Below are 20,535 nucleotides of genomic sequence, written 5' to 3'. Positions count from 1 at the left end.
CTATGAAAGAAAGTACGTAATTCCGTCATGATTGTTTATGTTTTGTAGGCATCTACTGCTGTCACAATAATATCGACACATGTATGCTTCAAAATTGTGCTATTACTTTCGTGCAATCCTGTCTTTATATTGATTTCCACTATTGTATGCAATACGTTTCCAGTTGCTGCGCCAGTTCACTCCCACACTGTGATGAACTTAAGGTAGGAGTATGGGAATAACTATTATGGACGCTTTGATAATACTAAAATAGCCACAGGTATTTTTGTGACTACTCTTGTTAATGACTCGTTTCGAAAATATCGTCACATTCTTACAAGAGAGTTTTACAAAACCAATTACAAGTTTCGAACACATTGCACAAATGTGGTATAGCCAGTTATTTTACAAACCATACGATGAACTGAGTCATCTTTCGTGTGCCATAGGAACTGAACATCAGTGGCTGGAGAACCACGCAAAACAACCAGAGTGGCCGCAAGGTGGCAGCATATCATACACAAGTGAAGGCAGCGAATGCCCAAAAAACCCACACAGAAAGACAGTAATCATAAGTACAACGCTAAAAAACGTCGTGTATATGTGGTTTTATACGTTGTAGTACAAATTACAGTTAACGTAATAAAAATGTCATAAAGTGCATGGGTAGAGGTAGGTACAATCAGAAACGTTTATTTAGGTTCACGAACAAGGTCTTGGGAAGGCACGAAACACAATGAGAGGAATATTGTATGTACGTGTTATTACACAACCGTAAAATGACACCAAACAATAATGCGTGTACACGGTAATATCAATGTATATATAAAGATAAAACAAACTCTCAGGTTTGATATCCTTATCATTATACAACTGTATGCAGATCATAGTAAAACGAAACATAAGAAACAAAGAGTACAACTCATAGATATATACTAGAAATAAAACAAAATGAAGAATAAGAAACAAATAATACAGCTCATAGATATATATACAAGAAATAAATTGTTGAACTGGCCTATTGTTAGTGGCCTTTTGCTGAACTAATTATATAAGAAAAAGTATGCAACGTGATGCCTTGAGGTATACGTGCTGATTATGATGTACAATTTGTAGTAATATCCATCTACCGCAGGCAATAAAATTTTTGTGCAACTGAAAATGGCACTACACCAACTAAAATGAACACAGCAGTATGTAATAAAATATAAAAAACAATGTTTCAGGCTGAAACCTCTGTTCTTATACTCAAGTATACAAATGATGATAAAATGTACCATAATAAACAGTAGCTACGATCCACAAAAGTACATCAAGTACCAAATTATAAAACTAGCCTAACGTTTAGAGTGGAACAAAGCAGTAATGATTACGAAGAAACTGAAGTCATTTACCAGGGCTTCCAGCTCGTTGTCTACGCAAAAATGTCATGATTAGAGATTATAGTAAGGTTCGAACAGTATAGACTTAAAAACACTTACACATTTGATTAACATATATGAACATGTCTGTTATGCGCACGACCTATTGAAGTTGGTGTAAACACGCCGGGTACACGGGTTTTAGCTCCTTTCGCGTCTGGGACGTTCGCCATGACTGCCTCAATGCAGGATCGCACTCTGCTTGTAAAGCTGTTTTACAAGAATGATGACTATGCACAGGTCGTTCTGCAGAAGTTCTAGACATTCAAGGGTTTGAAAAAAGGAGTTGGTGCGATGACTGCCGTGGGTCTGGAGATAATGATTCGGAAGTTCTAAGAGACAGGTTCTTTTAGTGTGGAACCTGGCAGAGGGAGAAAACGAATTAGTTCGACGTATGTGAAAGCAGTGGCCACAGCAACGCAGGAGGAGACGAGTGGTGGTGTGCAAACGTGTAGAGCACAGAGAATTGCCCGAACATTGGATGCAGCCGTGAGTACCGTGCGTAAAAATCCTACGAACATCATTCACAATTATCCATGTGCACGAGTTGCTTCCTGTTGACCTGCCAGCAAGAGAGACCTTTGCTTTAGAATTTCTTGCTCGCATGGAAGTGGGCAATCATTGGCCGTGGAAGATTTTGTTGACGGACAGGATATGTCAATACACAGAATTGTCGGATATGGGCAACGGAAAATCCACACGCAAATCAACCACTGCCACTTCATGCTGAAAAGGTGCGGGTTTACGGCATGATTTATCATAGGCCAATATTTTTTCGAAGAGACAGCTGCTTCCGGTCCCGTTACCTTCACCATCACTGGTAAGCGCTATGAGTGTCTTTTGTGCAACCACATCATTCCAGCTCTCCAACAGCGTGGATGTGTGGATGGGATCATATTTAAGCAAAATGGCGCACCTACGCATATTGAAAATCCAGTTAAGCAGCTTCTGAAGCGCCATTTCGGAAATGTTAGGATTATCAGTCGCCATTTCCCTACAGCCTGGCCATCCCGATCACCTGATCTTAATCCGTGTGGCTTCTGGCTGTGGGGCTGTCTGAAAGATGTCGTGTTCGGTGTTCCGATTGCAAGCTTAGCTGCATTGAAGGCACGCACTGTGCAACACATTCTGAACGTGAAACACTTCGATCAGTTGTGGAACATGCCGTTTCTCGATTTCAACTTTTTGCAGAAATCACTGGACAGCATAGTGAGCTTGTTTTGCGCCAGTCACACGCAAATTAATAAAGCGATTTTATTTTGATTGACGCTTTTTGTGCGGTTTTTAGCCTCGGGCCAATTAAAAACCGACGTGATCGATGCTTTTTATGCGGTTTTTGGCTCAGGACAGTTAAAAACCGATTTTTCCCATCCGATGTGACATGACCTTGCCTTGGTGAATGGGCTTACGTAACTAAAAGTATCACACCTGTATACCTATGCACACTGAGTAGTACAGTTTGTTTAAAGTCAAACGTACACCTTAGGCATTGTTGTATCATTTGTCATTTTTGTTGACCACTATTAAATTATGATGCTTACAGCGCTATCTATTGCTACATTTTGTAACTATTTATTTTTCTTCTGCCATACGTTTTCCCCCATTCTCCAATAATATTCCGTTGCAATTTGACGTCATTCTGACCAGTGGTGTTATTTCTACAGCGGTTTGAAAGTTTAACTTTAATTATAATCACCCTGTACATTATGATATTTCCATGTACACGCATTATTTTTTGGTGTCATTTGACGGTTGTGTAATAATATATAAGTACAATATTCCCCTCATTATGTTTCGTGGCTTCCCAAGATCTTGTCCGCGAACCTAAATAAACGTTTCTGATTGGCTCTACCTGTGCCCAGCCACTTTATTACTTTTTATTACGTTAACTGTAATTTTTACTACAAGATATAAAACTATATACACATCATGTTTTTTAGAGTTGTACTTATGGTTACTGCCTTTCTGTGTGGATTTTTTGGCATTAGTTGCCTTCACTTGGGGCCACTTTGGTTTTCTTGCGTGGTTCTCCAGCCACGGATGTTAGGTTCCTGTGGCACACGTAAGTTACTCAGTTCATTGTATGGTGTCTGTTCCCTTAATTGGTTTGTAAAATAGCTGACTATACCACATTTGTGCAATGTGTTCACAACTTGTAATTGGTTTTCTAAAAATCTTTTTTAAGGATGTGATGACGATATTTTCGAAACGCGTCATTAAAAAGATACCTGTGGCTATTTTACTATTACCATAGCGTCCATAATAGCTATTCCCATGTTCCTATCTAGTATCAACATGGGCGTGCACCTTATTCGCAATTTTACATCGTAAATGCAACTTATGATTGACTTGTTATCGGTTCCACAGCAGAACTGGTTACTCTGAGGGAGTTCTCTCTTCCGACAATGTGCTGCCCTTGTTGGGCAATGGTGTTAGTGTGGAGGACATTTGTAATTTGTTTTCCGAAATCACTATGCATTTACAGAAAAGTGTTTTTGGTCGTAATGTACTGCAAACAATGGGCAACATCTCCAATATTTGTCAAAATCCCAATTACACGTTATGATGGTTGTACCCCTCATTGTAGACCAGTAGACAGAAATGCCGTGACAGCTGTACCCGTGATTGGGTTGGAAAGGAGAGCCGGCTGGGGTGGCCGAGCGGTTCTAGGCGCTACAGTCTGGAACCGCGCGCCCGCTACGGTCGCAGGTTCGAATCCTGCCTCGAGCATGGATGTGTGTGATGTTCTTAGGTTAGTTAGGTTTAAGTAGTTCTAAGTTCTAGGGGACTGATTACCTTAGAAGTTAAGTCCCATAGTGCTCAGAGTCATTTGAACGATTTTTTGGAAAGGAGAATATCATAAAGCAAAGTAAAAATGTCACAACTATAAGATAGTTTATATGTTCCTTGTAACCTCTTGTTATGAAATGCTATAAAATTCAAACTAATTGCCATAAAAAGAAAGAAGATTTAGAAACGGAAATGTCAAATGAAAATTTTACGTGGATAGTCAAATGGAAACCGAATTCCCTCCACAAAGGGACCACGGAATGGTTTCATTCAAAAGGAATCGCTGGACGATCCCACTGGGAGACAAGACGATCTACCCTGTTTCGGTCGGCCACTGACGCATCCACAGCGGCACACCCTCCCGCACTTCCTCGTCCTACTGAAACCGACGATCACGCACGTCTTTCTTCGGGTCGCCAAAGATGCGAAAATCACACGGTGAAAGATACGGGTTGTACGGTGGTTGTTTCAGTGTTTCCATCCAAATCTGTGAAGCTTAGCCTTCGTCTGATTGGCAGTAGACGGGCGGGCGTTACCGTGCAACAGGATGTTTCCGTCCAATAGCATTCCTGGGCATTTCGATTTTATGGCGCTTCACAGTTTCTGCTCTACGCACGAGGAATTTTACGAGCAGAGGGCCCCTGCTGTCGAAGAAGAAGGTCATCATGACTTTATCGCAACTTGTGTGAACACTTTTGGATATCTTTGACGGGAGAGATGTGGGATGTTTCCACTGTTGACTTTGCCGTTTGCCCTTTGGCTGCCGGACGGAATCACCCTGTTGCACGGTAAAGCCCGCCCCCCACACTACCAATCAGAAGAAGGCTTCGCATCAGTCATTTGGTTGGGAAATACTGAAACATCCTCCGCACGGCCCAAATCTTTCACTGTGTGATTTTTCACATCTTTGGTGACCTGAAGAAAAACATTCGTGGACGTCGGTTTCAGTCTGACGAGGAAGTGCGGTTGTGGATCCGCCAGCGGCCGACCGACGAGTTCTATGAAACAGGAATCTATCGTCTCGTCTCCCAGCGGGATAAATGTCTTAACGCGTGTGGTGATGGCGGGTGGCATTCAATAACTAACTCAATACATTTTTTTCTGATAGCAGGTTGTTTTTATTCAGGATTCCGATAACCATATTATTACCCACTCTTTTGGCAACAAAATTCTACACTACTGGCCATTAAAATAGCTACAGAACGAAGATGACGTGACACAGACGCGAAATTTAACCGACAGGAAAGGATGCTGTGATATGCAAATGATTAGCTTTTCAGAGCATTCACACAAGGTTGGCACCGGTGGCGACACCTACAACGTGCTGACATGAGTAAAGTTTCCAACCGATTTCTCATACACAAACAGCAGTTGACCGGCGTTGCCTGGTGAAACGTTGTTGTGATGCCTCGTGTAAGGAGGGGAATGCGTACCGTCACGTTTCCGACTTTGACAAAGGTCGGATTGTAGCCTATCGCGGTTGCGGTTTATCGTATCGCGACACTGCTGCTCGCGTTGGTCGAGAACCAATAACTGTTAGCAGAATATGGAATCAGTGGGTTCTGGAGGGTAATACGGAACGCCGTGCTGGATCCCAACGGCCTCGTATCACTAGCAGTCGAGATGACAGGCATCTTATTCGCATGGCTGTAACGGATCGTGCAGCCGCGTCTTGATCCCTGAGTCAACAGATGGGGACGTTTGCAAGACAACAACCATCTGCACGAACAGTTCGACGACGTTTGCAGCAGTACGGACTATCAGCTCGGAGACCATGGCTGCGGTTACCCTTGACGCTGCATCACAGACAGGATGCCGGCCGGAGGGGCCGTGCGGTTCTAGGCGCTACAGTCTGGAACCGAGCGACCGCTACGGTCGCAGGTTCGAATCCTGCCTCGGGCATGGATGTGTGTGATGTCCTTAGGTTAGTTAGGTTTAGTTAGTTCTAAGTTATAGGCGACTGATGACCTCAGAAGCTAAGTCGGATAGTGCTCAGAGCCATTTGAACAGACAGGAGCGCCTGCGATGGTGTACTCAACGACGAACCTGGGTGGCAAAACGTGATTTTTTCGGATGGATCCAGGTTCTGTTTACAGCATCATGATGGTCGCATCCGTGTTTGGCGACATCGCGGTGAACGCACATTGGAAGCGTGTATTCGTCATCGCCATACTGGCGTATCACCCGGCGTGATGGTATGGGGTGCCATTGGTTACACGTGTCGGTCACCTCTTGTTCGCATTACCGGCAGTTTGAACAGTCGACGTTACATTTCAGATGTGTTACGACCCGTGGCTCTACCCTTCATTCGATCCCTGCGAAACCCTACATTTCAACAGAATAATGCACGACCACATGTTGCAGGTCCTGTACGGGCCTTTCTGGATATAGAAAATGTTCGACTGCTGTCCCGGCCAGCACCTTCTCCAGATCTCTCACCAACTGAAAACGCCTGGTCAATGGTGGCCGAGCAACTGGCTCGTCACGATACGCCAGTCACTACTCTTGATGAACTGTGGTACCGTGTTGAAGCTGCATGGGCAGCTGTACCCGTACACGCCATCCAAGCTCTGTTTGACTCAATGCCCAGGCGTATCAAGGCCGTTATTACGGCCGGAGGTGGTTGTTCTGGGTACTGATTTCTCAGGAACTATGCACCCAAACTGCGTGAAAATGTAATCACATGTCAGTTCTAGTATAATATATTTGTCCAATGAATACTCGTTTATCATCTGCATTTCTTCTTGGTGTAGCAATATTAATGGCCAGCAGTGTATTTTTCAACATAATCTCCGTTCAATGCGGCGACCTTACGCCACCTGACTGTGAGGGCCTGTGTGCCAGCATGGTGCCACTCGACGTCAGAGCCAACGCCTTTCTGTGTCAGTAGCCTCTCCATCATCCATGTACTGCTTCTCGCGAAGTGAATCTTTCATTGGCGAAACAGATGGAAATCGGAAGGTGCGAGATCCAGACTGTAGGATGGATGAGGAAGAATAGTTAAATGAAGTTTTGTGAGCTACTCTCAGGTGCAGAGACTTGTGTTAGGCCTTGCGTCGTCTTCGAGAAGGAGAAGTTCGTTTGCATTTTTGTGGCGACGTCGCTAAAGTCGTTTCTTCAATTTCCTGGGGGTTTCTCAATAAACTTGAGAGTTGACCGTTACGCTGTGTGAGAGCACGTCAAACAGAACAACCCCTTCAGAATCCAGAAGACAGTCGCCATTACTTTGCTGGCTGAGGGTCCGGTTTTGAATTTTGTCTTCAGAGAATAGGTGGTGTGGCCCCAGTCAACGGATTGCCGTTTTGTTTCCTGTTCGAAGTGCCGAACTCATATTTCATCGCCTGTGACGATGTTCGACAAAAAATCGCCATTCTTAGCCTCGTAACATGCAAGCAATTCCGCACACATGGACCTTCGTTGATAATCATCTTGTGGTGCATTTCTTCTTGTTGTGTCCGTGCTTGCTACAAAAATGGGATGACAAGTTCCGCCTTAAACAAGACACCTTTTTTCTGTTTTGTGTCACCCATATGTTTCAGCACTTTTGTGCTATCAGCAATGGGTTTAATTTTTTTAACTGTAAAATTGTTGTTACATATTAACATATGTGTTGTTTATAACATTATGTCAAAGTTCCATTTATAGCTTAATTGGCGAAAAGTGGATGTATGCAATAGTTAACATTGAGAGGGAACAGTTTGTTCCATCTCATTACAATTAGTTTTTGTTGTATTATACGTTCAACATTTTTTAGTTTAAATAGTGTGATATCTCGAGTGAAGAAGTGGACTACCTGTTTATTTAATTCAATTCATAATTACATAAAAGCACTTTCTTTCCCTAATCTCACTACGTTGTCTTGGGTTGATTAAGTTTGGGGTTTGTATTAAGAGTTCGTCTGCTGGTAGTGCCAAGGCAGAGATGTGGTCATCCTGTAGGTCGGTTAGTGCCAACCTAAGCCTGCAGTAAAGACAGAGATGATGTACCTGTTTGCCAGGGTGTAGTCCGGGCTTGGTAACAGGTCCCCCTCCCCTCCATGCAAGGCAACGGCCGTTGAGAGCTGCCATGATAGTCAGTCTTGGGGTAGCGGCTGCACTGAGCGGACGGAATCGAGGGCTATCTCCGTCTTTGCCGCCAATTTCATCGTGGGTTTCAGGATTGAAATAGTTAGCGTGTCGTTGCGGACATTCATTCATTTTTTTTAGAAATTTTGCTTTTACAACTAAAGTTTTCAGTTACGGTTTCTTTTTCAGAGTTCAGCATAGGGGCTCGCGTTATCCATTTATAGTGCTGCAATGACTTGGTGCCTTCAGCACACGAGAGTAGCAATAGATCTAAAGCAAGAATCGTCTAGTTTCACTTTTAGAAGCCGCGTTTTTTGCAATGTTAAAGTAACCTGGGGCCTCACTCCGCCTAGTTAACACGTGGTCGTAACGGCTGATGAGTAATTTGGATGACGATTCCGTGTGAAACCTGGTAGGAGATGCGCGTGTGACATACTTAAGGTTCTATACGTGTGACGTAAAATTTTTCTAGGCCATCTCATAAATTTTGTTCACGGTTCCTTTTTAACCCCGATTTGCAAGCAGCACGTCCTAACTACTTTGATAAAGAATAGGTTGAGCGTGTGAATGATTGTATAGTATGGAAAACAAGAACGAACAGAGGGGTGAGTACAAAGAAATTAGCTGTTGGTATCAGTCATCCACGTGGTGCCGAATTTCACTACCAGCGAGCTACCAGTTCGTTCTTGGAAATTAGTTATGGTGAGGATGTTTATGTGTGCTGTTAATTGATTATTTGCGTGTGCCGTATTTAACAGGATGTTTTATTTTTAAGAATTTGCTTTCTTTTGTGAATGTGGAAGATGTTTGTGTCTGCTTTGTTCCCCCGTTTTTTCGCCAAAGAGAATGTTTGTTATTTGGTCCTAGTAGTAATCTTGGGTGCGAATTTCGATCACTGTCCCAGTAGACGGACCACAAGGGCAGCAACGTAGTCCCATCCTCTTTCCCAGTGCTTAAGTAGAAACGAGATGCCTGTTAGTTTAAGCACCTTCAGTGCAAGACAAAACTAGAAGATATTTGACTTGACTTTGTTTGCTGCAATTATAAAATTTGTAAAGTTTTGGGGAAAAAATGGTTCAAATGGCTCTGAGCACTATGGGACTTAATATCTATGGTCATCAGTCCCCTAGAACTTAGAACTACTTAAACCTAACTAACCTAAGGACATCACACACATCCATGCCCGAGGCAGGATTCGAACCTGCGACCGTAGCGGTCACGCGGTTCCAGACTGACGCGCCTAGAACCGCACGGCCACACCGGCCGGCTTTTGGGGAATATAGATAATAAATGTCATATTAAGTTTGTAAAATTTCTGGGATCTAGACAATAAATGACCTATAAACTGGATGTCATGGATTTAGTGGTCATTACAAACCGCAGTCCTGTGCCGAGAGCAATGTCGTGAATTTAATGATAATTACACACCCCAGTCCTGTGTAGAGAGCAATGTTGCCAACAAAGTGGTGTCCTCATAGATCATGACAGAACGTCGCCTTTACTGACTTGCCCACTTGGTTGTTTGAGCCCTCCCCCGCGTTATTCGTTGCGCAATATTAACATAATAATCATATCATTTAACTGAACGTCGGGTCGGCCCCTTAAATTCAATCCTTCCGAGCAATGTATCAAGTGGGCAAGCACGTGTCAATGTGGCACTCTACCATAGATAGAAGGAGATACAAAAAGGTAACGATGTATAACTAAACAGGAGAAACCTTTCAACATACGTTACATGATGCTATTGTCCATTTATTTTGGTAGCTATTCTGCTACAAAATATACAACTTGTCATCTGCAAACAGCAAAACGTAATTTATTTTTCTGTTTGCTATGTATTTACAAGCGGAAATGAGTCTGTGTCACGTTTTTTTGTGTGTAACTTACAGTTTTGAAGTTGTGGTGTGTTCTCCTGTGTTGTTGTCGAAGTAAATAGGTTTACTTCGTGACCTATGGTCGCTCGTCACTGCACTTTTTCGATTTCTCAAAAGATAGGCGGAGTTTTCGCTGCCATTACGTGTTGTTGTGGCTGTGTGGTGTTCATTTGTTTCGTAGCGTGTTTGGATGGGTAGGGCGCGCGAGTTTGAATTGTATTTGGCGTCAGTGGTGTATGGTTTGTGTGGGTTTGCGTGAGTGTGTTGAGTACTGGGGCAGATAGATAGATAGACAGATAGATAGATAGAGAGGTAGAGTGAGAGTGAGAGTTTTTTTTCCATGAGTAGTTTTTCTGTGGGTGTTATTTGTATAGTTCTTCTACTGTGGCGAAGAGAGATTTGTTGCACACTGATGTAAATTCGTTGAGTACTTTCTTTCCTTGGGCTATTGATTTTTGGGTGTGATAGTTTTCTTCTATAGTTAATTTTTGGTATAGGCTGCTGTTAGTTTTTAGGATGTGTAAGTCAGTTTCAATGTTTGTTGGGTGGTGATTATGTGCTGTCAGGTGGTGTGCAAATGTTGAGTGTGAGCTATTGCTTTTCAGTGCTCTGAGGTGTCCTGTATACCTGGTTCTGAAATTCCTACATTTTTGGCCCACATATACAGATTGACAGCAGTTGCAAGTAAGTTGGTATATACCGGACACCACTTTGTTTATGTCGCACAGGACAGTATAAAATATCATAACAGAAGCTGAATACATAATAAAGCAACAAGAAAAACTAAACACACCTGAATTCAATGCAAACCTAACAAGAGAACTAGTTGCTGAGTAAATAAGGAACATAATGAAAGAGAACAAAACCACCATAAAAGAAAACACAAGGACTGCTGAAGAAAAAACCTACAGTAAACTACAGAACAAATTAACACAAGAAAATGCCATCACCACAAAATCAGACAAAATGGCTCTGAGCACTATGGGACTTAACATCTGTGGTCATCAGTCCACTAGAACTTAGAACTACTTAAACCTAACTAACCTAAGGACATCACACACATCCATGCCCGAGGCAGGATTCGAACCTGCGACCGTAGCGGTCACGCTGTTCCAGACTGAAGTGCCTAGAACCGCACGGCCACACTGGCCGGCTAATCAGACAAAGGTAATTAAATAGTAGTCATAAACAAACAGGAATACATTCACAAAACATTAGAATTAATCCAAAGCAACAACATTACAGAATTAATAAGTAACCCAACAAACCGATACCAAAGTAAGTTACGGAAAACCCTGAAGAACGAACCCAGCGGCCACATACCTTTGAGTGCCCCAAGTCGTGAACGAGTCTGTCAGCATTACAAGCAGGGATGTCCAGTTGAGCAGCGATGCGTTTGATTGTGGTCCAGCGATCACGACAAATGAGAGTGTTTACGCTTACCAACACTGCAGTAGTCACAGCTGTGGACGTCTGGACGACACGTGGGAGATCAGACAGGTTTGTGCGAGCTTATTGCGATGATAACAGACGCTTCGCCCAACGACTCACCAGACTTTTTTCACTGTTGGGTCTCCGTACACGTTCTGCAAGCGCCTTTAAATATCTGCGGTGCTCTGAATTTGCGCCAAAAGAAACTCGGTGACAGCTCTCTGCCTGGAACGCACTTTACAGACGACATTCTGAAGGCTACAAACGGCGCTGCCGCCTATCGGAACTTCTTGTTACTATAGGAGCTCAAGCTGGAAAATTCCACGACGTCCCACAACAAATTCCGCATTTTTCCAACCGAAATTGACTGAGGAAAAAACGTATTGCATTATTTACTGAACGCCCCTCTTACTTTTGAATGGAACCATTCCATGGTCCCGTTTTGGAAGCTCGGCTTTCATCTGACTGTTCTCATATTTTCATTTTTTACTGTCATCTGTTTATTAAATCATCAACTGCGTAAGCAAATTTAATGGAATTAAGTCACAAACCTTAAAAGCTGCGTCATAGGTTTTTAACTCACAAATTTCTCTAAAATGCTATTTGGACATGTTAGCTATAGCTAAATTTCCGCTGGTAGGGCCTGCACCCCCCCCCCCCCCCCCCCATGAACCATGGACCTTGCCGTTGGTGGGGAGGCTTGCGTGCCTCAGCGATACAGATAGCCGTTCCGTAGGTGCAACCACAACGGAGGGGTATCTGTTGAGAGGCCAGACAAACGTGTGGTTCCTGAAGAGGGGCAGCAGCCTTTTCAGTAGTTGCAAGGGCAACAGTCTGGATGATTGACTGATCTGGCCTTGTAACAATAACCAAAACGGCCTTGCTGTGCTGGTACTGCGAACGGCTGAAAGCAAGGGGAAACTACAGCCGTAATTTTTCCCGAGGGCATGCAGCTTTACTGTATGATTACATGATGACGGCGTCCTCTTGGGTAAAATATTCCGGAGGTAAAATAGTCCCCCATTCGGATCTCCGGGCGGGGACTACTCAAGAGGATGTCGTTATCAGGAGAAAGAAAACTGGCGTTCTACGGATCGGAGCGTGGAATGTCAGATCCCTTAATCGGGCAGGTAGGTTAGAAAATTTAAAAAGGGAAATGGATAGGTTGAAGTTAGATATAGTGGGAATTAGTGAAGTTCGGTGGCAGGAGGAACAAGACTTCTGGTCAGGTGACTGCAGGGTTATAAACACAAAATCAAATAGGGGTAATGCAGGAGTAGGTTTAATAATGAATAGGAAAATAGGAATGCGGGTAAGCTACTACAAACAGCATAGTGAACGCATTATTGTGGCCAAGATAGATACGAAGCCCACGCCTACTACAGTACTACAAGTTTATATGCCAACTAGCTCTGCAGATGACGAAGAAATTGAAGAAATGTATGATGAAATAAAAGAAATTATTCAGATTGTGAAGGGAGACGAAAATTTAATAGTCATGGGTGACTGGAATTCGAGTGTAGGAAAAGGGAGAGACGGAAACATAGTAGGTGAATATGGATTGGGGGACAGAAATGAAAGAGGAAGCCACCTGGTCGAATTTTGCACAGAGCACAACATAATCATAACTAACACTTGGTTTAAGAATCATGAAAGAAGGTTGTATACATGGAAGAACCCAGGAGATACTCAAAGGTATCAGATAGATTATATAATGGTAAGACAGAGATTTAGGAACCAGGTTTTAAATTGTAAGACATTTCCAGGGGCAGATGTGGACTCTGACCACAATCTATTGGTTATGACCTGTAGATTAAAACTGAAGAAACTGCAAAAAGGTGGGAATTTAAGGAGATGGGACCTGGATAAACTAAAAGAACCAGAGGTTGTACAGAGATTCAGAGAGAGCATAAGGGAGCAATTGACAGGAATGGGGGAAATAGATACAGTAGAAGAAGAATGGGTAGCTTTGAGGGATGAAGTAGTGAAGGCAGCAGAGGATCAAGTAGGTAAAAAGACGAGGGCTTGTAGAAATCCTTGGGTAACAGAAGAAATATTGAATTTAATTGATGAAAGGAGAAAATATAAAAATGCAGTAAGTGAAACAGGCGAAAAGGAATACAAACGTCTCAAAAATGAGATCGACAGGAAGTGCAAAATGGCTAAGCAGGGATGGCTAGAGGACAAATGTAAGGATGTAGAGGCCTATCTCACTAGGGGTAAGATAGATACCGCCTACAGGAAAATTAAAGAGACCTTTGGAGATAAGAGAACCACTTGTATGAATATCAAGAGCTCAGATGGAAACCCAGTTCTAAGCAAAGAAGGGAAAGCAGAAAGGTGGAAGGAGTATATAGAGGGTCTATACAAGGGCGATGTACTTGAGGACAATATTATGGAAATGGAAGAGGATGTAGATGAAGATGAAATGGGAGATATGATACTGCGTGAAGAGTTTGACAGAGCACTGAAAGACCTGAGTCGAAACAAGGCCCCCGGAGTAGACAATATTCCATTGGAACTACTGACGGCCGTGGGAGAGCCAGTGCTGACAAAACTCTACCATCTGGTGAGCAAGATGTATGAAAGAGGCGAAATACCCTCAGACTTCAAGAAGAATATAATAATTCCAATCCCAAAGAAAGCAGGTGTTGACAGATGTGAAAATTACCGAACTATCAGCTTAATAAGTCACAGCTGCAAAATACTAACACGAATTCTTTACAGACGAATGGAAAAACTAGTAGAAGCCAACCTCGGGGAAGATCAGTTTGGATTCCGTAGAAACACAGGAACACGTGAGGCAATACTGACCTTACGACTTATCTTAGAAGAAAGATTAAGGAAAGGCAAACCTACGTTTCTAGCATTTGTGGACTTAGAGAAAGCTTTTGACAATGTTGACTGGAATACTCTCTTTCAAATTCTAAAGGTGGCAGGGGTAAAATACAGGGAGCGAAAGGCTATTTACAATTTGTACAGAAACCAGATAGCAGTTATAAGAGTCGAGGGACATGAAAGGGAAGCAGTGGTTGGGAAGGGAGTAAGACAGGGTTGTAGCCTCTCCCCGATGTTGTTCAATCTGTATATTGAGCAAGCAGTGAAGGAAACAAAAGAAAAATTCGGAGTAGGTATTAAAATTCATGGAGAAGAAATAAAAACTTTGAGGTTCGCCGATGACATTGTAATTCTGTCAGAGACAGCAAAGGACTTGGAAGAGCAGTTGAATGAAATGGACAGTGTCTTGAAAGGAGGATATAAGATGAACATCAACAAAAGCAAAACAAGGATAATGGAATGTAGTCTAATTAAGTCGGGTGATGCTGAAGGAATTAGATTAGGAAATGAGGCACTTAAAGTAGTAAAGGAGTTTTGCTATTTGGGGAGCAAAATAACTGATGATGGTCGAAGTAGAGAGGATATAAAATGTAGGCTGGCAATGGCAAGGAAAGCGTTTCTGAAGAAGAGAAATTTGTTAACATCCAGTATTGATTTAAGTGTCAGGAAGTCATTTCTGAAAGTATTCGTATGGAGTGTAGCCATGTATGGAAGTGAAACATGGACGATAAATAGTTTGGACAAGAAGAGAATAGAAGCTTTCGAAATGTGGTGCTACAGAAGAATGCTGAAGATTAGATGGGTAGATCACATAACTAATGAGGAAGTATTGAATAGGATTGGGGAGAAGAGAAGTTTGTGGCACAACCTGACCAGAAGAAGGGATCGGTTGGTAGGACATGTTCTGAGGCATCAAGGGATCACCAATTTAGTATTGGAGGGCAGCGTGGAGGGTAAAAATCGTAGGGGGAGACCAAGAGATGAATACACTAAGCAGATTCAGAAGGATGTAGGTTGCTGTAGGTACTGGGAGATGAAAAAGCTTGCACAGGATAGAGTAGCGTGGAGAGCTGCATCAAACCAGTCTCAGGACTGAAGACCACAACAACAACAGGGCCTGCACCACAGGTTCTGCGTAAATACAGCCTTGGTTAGTTATAAAGTTTTTAGTGTCATCTAGGAAAACATAAAGTTGCGTGGTTAATTATTTGTTTGTATACAGGTAAACATTGAAATTCAGTGCTACAGTACCGTAACACTCGACTAGTGGAGCCAAAACAAAATGGCACAGTGTTTTGATAAATTGGAAATGGATCATCTCATCTTGCTTTGGCTCCTGTAGAGGAATACTACGGTACTGTGGCTCTGGAGTTTCAGTGTGTAACTGCATAAAAAATTAATTATACTCTCATTAAAATTACTTGTTAGTTGATGCCAGTCACTTGCCGCTACAGTGTTGCCACATTGGCCTGCCGCTCGGTTGAAGGCGACACGCTATTTCTTCGATAAAAATAGATTATTTATTCAAGAAAAATAGCTTCGCAAATTGAGCAAGTCGATAATGCTTTGGTCCACATTGGCCCTTACACAAGCAATTATTCGGCTTGGCATTGGTTGACAGACCTTTTAGATGCCCTAGTGATGGATATCATCCCAAATTCTGTGCAATAGACGCCTTAGCTCGTCAAAATCGCGGGCTGGTTCGAGAGACTTGGTCATTATGCTCCAAACATTCTCAATTAGGGAGACATCCAGCAACCTCGCTGGCCGAGGTAGTGTTTGGCACGCACGAAGACAAGCAGAGGAAACTCTCGCCGTGTGTGGGTGGTCATTATCTTGGTGAAATATAAGCCCAGAACGGCTTGCATGAAGGGCAACAAAACGGGCGCAGAATACTGTCGACATACCGCGGAGCTTCAAGGGTGCCGTGGATGACAACCAAAGGGATTCTGCTATGAATTGAAATGGCACCCCAGACCATGACTCCTGGTTGGCGTGCGAGTTACCTTGGTATGCTACCGCTGTCCTGGGCGTACCCAGATACGTCTTCGCTGGTCGTCGGGGCTCAGTTCGAAGCGGGACTCATCACTGAAGACGATTCTACAGCAGTCAATGATATTCCAGGCTGAAGGTGTGTCTGGAGACGCCCTGGACAGCTGTTAGATACCAAGTTCACTCGCACGCCATACAAACCGACAACCAGGAGTGATGGTCTGGGGTGGCATTTCTTTTCATAGAAGGACTGCTTTGGTTGTCGTACCCAGTACACTTACACCACAGTGGTGCGACGACGATATTCTACGCCTCGTTTTGTTGCCCTTCATGGGATCTGTTCTGAGCTTATATTTCACCAAGATAATGCTCGCCCGCACATGGCGAGAGCTTCTGCTGCTTGTCTTCGTGTTTGCCAAACACTACCTAGACCAGCAAGATCGCCAGGTCTCTCCCCTGTTGAGAGCGTTTGGAGCATTGTGGTCAGGACCCTCCAACCAGTTCGTGGTTTTGATGATATAACGCGCCAGTTGGACAGAATTTGGCACGCTGTCCCTCATGAGGACATCCAAGAACTCTATCAGTCAACGCCAAGTCGAATAACTGCTTGCATAAGGACCAGAGGTGGACCAATAGCCGGCCGGTATGGCCGTGCAGTTCTAGGCGCTTCAGTCTGGAACCGCGTGACTGCTACGGTCGCAGGTTCGAATCCTGCCTCGGGCGTGGATGTGTGTGATGTCCTTAGGTTAGTTGGATTTAATTAGTTCTAAGTTCTAGGCGACTGATGACCTCAGAAGCTAAGTCGCATAGTGCTCAGAGCCATTTGAACCATTTTTGGACCAACAGATTATTGACTTGCACAATTTGTGACTCTCTTTCTCTTGAATAAATCATCCAACTTTTCTGAAATTGTAATCATTTGTTTGTCTGCACCTGTACATCACGCCTACCGACTTCCGCCTCTTCTTTTATTCTCCTTTGAGTGTACATGTAGCGCAGCACAGTGTTGAGGTAAGTTGATGTCAGGGGTTGGCTGGAACGTCATATTCTGCGTCCACATCTGATTTTCAGTGACCAATGACTGAACTGTGGCAGTCGATGCGATTTGTAGACCTGAGTACACGCTCATGCCCTGAATCTACTGCAAGCTCGTGATGTGCAATATATCCGAGAAAACATCAGTGAAAACCTGCGAGAGGATTATTAATCCTGGTCCCTTTGTTCACGGGGATCAAAGCTCACCTATGCGAGCAAACTCAAGAGAGAAAAATTTCGGTTTACAACTAAAAGCGAACTGTAATTTCTCGCTTTCATTGGTAACCAATTTCTCTCTTTGAATGGTTACCAGTTCCTGAAACTATTCCATACTGGCTACACAAGTTTACGCAATACCAACCGATGAGTAGTCGTGCTTGGCACTCAGTTACATGTCACAGGCGACACAGGCAGATTCTAAACGAAAAAAAGAATGACAGGAGGAAAAAGTAAGAACAAATAAAAAAGCCAATATGATTAAGAAAGTGACGCAACAAACAATAGAAATTAAAAAATCACTTTTAAACCAATTAATTGTATAAAAATTAATAATAAAGACTTTTTCATAATGCTTTAAAAATTAAAAATTTTATAATTTCAAGAGATTCGAACACATGACCTTATGTATATTGGGAGCGTTACCTACCCACTACGCTTCAGCACCACATCCCAGTACACCATATTTATTCCTTTACATATCCAGTCACAACAATGATTTGCTGCTTTCAAAAACGTCGTTTGGAGCTTATCTACCGTAGGTCGATCTCTGTGATGGTAATGATTGAATAAGATATGCCGATTCGCGCCTAATGCTAAATGATCCAGTTGTGTTTGGCTAGTGCTGTGCATGAAACGTGCGTATTTCGGTACCACCATGGTGTGTACACATAAAGAAAGAAAGACGGACAAAGAATTGGTAGTGAACTGGCAATTTGTTGTGGCAGTTCGGGGAGTGCTGTAGTTGGAGGAAACCACTTCCAATTCGTGACGTGTAACTGGCAAGTAATTTTAATTAGACATATGTAACCATATATTTCTTTAGATGACACCTACAACTCTATGACTATCCCTCGTAAAAGACACTTTGATGGTGTGTACACACTACCGACTCCACATACGCTGTGTTGATGTTTCATGACTTTATGTGTTTACGCTGTGTTGGATCTGAAAGCCTGAACATTGCATTTTATATAATACCAATAAAATAGTCATGCTCTGCCATATTTAACTACCGTTCACATTAGGTCTAGCGAATCTTCTTGGGTTTAAAGAACAACTCCTTTTGGCAGAAATTGGAAATTTGTGGTTAGGTCTTACGCACTACTTGAGCCGTGCACGGCTCTCGTTTATTCTATTTATTGTTTGTCATCTTCTATTATGGTACTACCGCCTCGTTTTCTTATTCCATTTACTGGTGTCACTAACTTCCTGCCTCACTTGCCCGTCAGCGGCAGTAGCTGCGCGTATCGATAAGTGCACCTTCGTACCATCTCTGGAGCGACCAATAGTACGTCCGGGGCGTCATGTGTCTGGCAGTCAGTTCGGAACGGACCAGCAGTGCAGTCGGGATGCAGCAGCAGTGAAGTCAGGGACGGAGCGCCGCTGAGGCGCCGACAGCCAGCGCTCGTCGACCGCTGGCGACACACATGAACTGTCCGACGGAGGGAGATTGGATCGGGACGACCATTGGTTGGTCGTTCGGTTGGTCGTCTATCGACCGACGTATATTTGGTCCATTCACCGTTTCCAGGCCTGGAGAACCGGTCGGTTGGCGTGGAGCAGCGAGGAAATCTCCGCGACGCGTAGTTTGGCCAGGCCCTGGCGGCGTCCTCGCGCAGTCGGAGTGTGTGGTGCTATTCCCATTGCTACGAGGTCCGTGGCTCACCGATCCTGGACACGAAAGTTGAGTTTTGACTTAATCTACCAGCAAGTCACTACTGTTCACATTGTGTTGTTTGGATTTCGTTGTCAGCTGGACATTCCCGTGAGCAACAACGTGTGTTTTCAGTTGGCAAATTTTAGGCACCCTCCGATGGAGTTTAACTGTACTTGATTATTTTGAATTGAAGTGCACCAGGAAATCTTCTGCCTTGTGGCCGTTAACGATCCGGTTACCTGCCCTGGCCGTTGAGGTAAATTCAGGCAGTGTATTTTCCTCATCGTGTTGTTGCTGTACAGCATGGTGTGTAGTTTGACAGCTCATTGTATAATTGGTTGTGGGCGTCAATACTTTCTGCGTTGTTCCATTGAACTCCCTGTTGTGTGCTGGTCGGGTGGGGCGGAAGTTATTTTGTCGGTGGGTCCGTTGACTGTCTGTCCGTTGGGTTGTAGTCGGATCCTTGGTTGGGCTGACTGCCTGTCTCACCGAAACGAGCGTAAGTGTTTGAATTCCAGGCCGACCCTCGGAAAGTTCTGAGGGCCGTTGGGTATACTGCCTTTTCTTATTTGTTCTTGTTGTTTGTATTTAAATGACCTCTAGTCGATTTTTTTTAAAATTGAGGTTGTTTTGCCCTTCAGGCGGAAGATTGTTTGGGCCTTCAGCCTAATTTAAAGAACTGTTTTCAGGTAAGTCTTAAATAATGGGCCTTCATCCGATTTTTAAATTAAAGTTGTTTTGTTCTTAAGGTGTCAGATTGTATGGGTCTTCAGCCTAATTGAAAGAACTGATTTAAGATAAGGCCTTCTGCCTTCTAAATTTCTGACTTTTGTTTGAGTCTTAAGTTATTGGCTTTCAGCCAATTTTAAATTAAAGTGGTCTTGCCCTTAAAGCATGAGATTGTATGGCACATTCAGCTGATAATTAACTTCCAAAAATTTATGCTGTTTTTTTTTTTTTTTTTTTTTTTTTTTTAGTTTCTTGGCTCTTGTAATGTTTGTTCAAATAAATAAAGTTGTATGTTCGAGAGTAACTGACAGCCGCTTATTTTATAAAGTTGTATGTTCGAGAGTAACTGACAGCCGCTTATTTTGGCCCCTTTCCACAATTTAAACTAGCTGTCCTGTCCTGCGGGTTTAGCAGGGCGTTTCACTACTTAATCTAACTTAAGCTAACTTTACGCTAAGGACAACACGCACACTCGTGCCCGAGGGAGGACTCGAACCTCCGACGGG

This window comes from Schistocerca serialis, chromosome 6 (assembly GCF_023864345.2).
Source record: "Schistocerca serialis cubense isolate TAMUIC-IGC-003099 chromosome 6, iqSchSeri2.2, whole genome shotgun sequence".
Taxonomy (NCBI): domain Eukaryota; kingdom Metazoa; phylum Arthropoda; class Insecta; order Orthoptera; family Acrididae; genus Schistocerca; species Schistocerca serialis.
This window is presented reverse-complemented; position numbering follows the sequence as displayed.